Source organism: Triticum dicoccoides, chromosome 7A, assembly GCF_002162155.2.
Source record: "Triticum dicoccoides isolate Atlit2015 ecotype Zavitan chromosome 7A, WEW_v2.0, whole genome shotgun sequence".
NCBI lineage: Eukaryota > Viridiplantae > Streptophyta > Magnoliopsida > Poales > Poaceae > Triticum > Triticum dicoccoides.
Window position 1 is genome coordinate 149,769,938 of NC_041392.1, and position 470 is coordinate 149,770,407.

A 470-nucleotide genomic window follows, 5' to 3' on the forward strand; every position below is an offset into this window, starting at 1 on the left:
CAGAACAGCCGGGGTGGTGGTGGCGGTGGCGGGTACCAGAACAGCCGGGGTGGTGGTGGCAGCGGCGGGTACCAGAATAGCCGGGGTGGTGGTGGTGGCGGCGGGTACTACAACAACGACGATGGGTACTACCAGCCGAGGAACTTGAACAACAGGGGCAGGGGCGCAGGGAGGTGGCCACGCGGACACCGAGAGGATTGAGGCAATGGCATATGTGGAAGTCTGGGAGGTCAGGAGAGGGAAGGGGCAATGTGAAAGTCTGGGAGCCATTTTGTTATTATAGAACTACGGAGTATGTAATAACCTAGCCTGTGGGTATGTCGCAATCCAGTCCCTCCCCATCTGCGAGTTTTTTTGTTGCTCCAATGAGTGCATAATGGTTGGTTGGTAAATGTGGAATCTCGTTGAAAGTAGCTTCAGGTCATACATGTGTTGCTTCTTTTTCTGGCTGTGTGAGTTGTCATATATTT

The 470-nt window shown here is 53.6% G+C and overlaps 1 pseudogene; it reads left to right on the forward strand.

Annotated features, from left to right (window-relative positions):
• The window catches only part of LOC119333311, a 6,845-nt pseudogene extending 6,765 nt beyond the window's left edge, over nt 1-80 (forward strand).
• Nucleotides 81-470: the final 390 nt, after the last annotated feature.